Source organism: Opisthocomus hoazin, unplaced genomic scaffold (genome assembly GCF_030867145.1).
Source record: "Opisthocomus hoazin isolate bOpiHoa1 unplaced genomic scaffold, bOpiHoa1.hap1 HAP1_SCAFFOLD_174, whole genome shotgun sequence".
Classification (NCBI taxonomy): Eukaryota; Metazoa; Chordata; class Aves; order Opisthocomiformes; family Opisthocomidae; genus Opisthocomus; species Opisthocomus hoazin.
The window spans coordinates 17,088-17,500 of record NW_027449076.1 but is presented as its reverse complement, the minus strand read 5'-3'; positions in this window follow the sequence as shown (position 1 = coordinate 17,500).

Genomic DNA, 413 nt, shown 5'->3' with positions numbered 1-413 from the left:
CGGTCCCGGGTAGACGTGGTGGCCGGCCGGGACTCGGGATCGGGGGCGGGCGCGGTCGGGTAGACCTGTCCTCCCCGCCGACCCGGTCCCAGGTAGACCTGTCCTCCCCGCCGACCCGGTCCCGGGTAGACGTGGTGGCCGGCCGGGACTCGGGATCGGGGGCGGGCGCGGTCGGGTAGACCTGTCCTCCCCGCCGACCCGGTCCCGGGTAGACCTGTCCTCCCCGCCGACCCGGTCCCGGGTAGACCGGTCCTCCCCGCGGACCCGGTCCCGGGTAGACCGGTCCTCCCCGCCGACCCGGTCCCGGGTAGACCTGTCCTCCCCGCCGACCCGGTCCCGGGTAGACCTGTCCTCCCCGCCGACCCGGTCCCGGGTAGACCGGTCCTCCCCGCCGACCCCGTCCCGGGTAGACC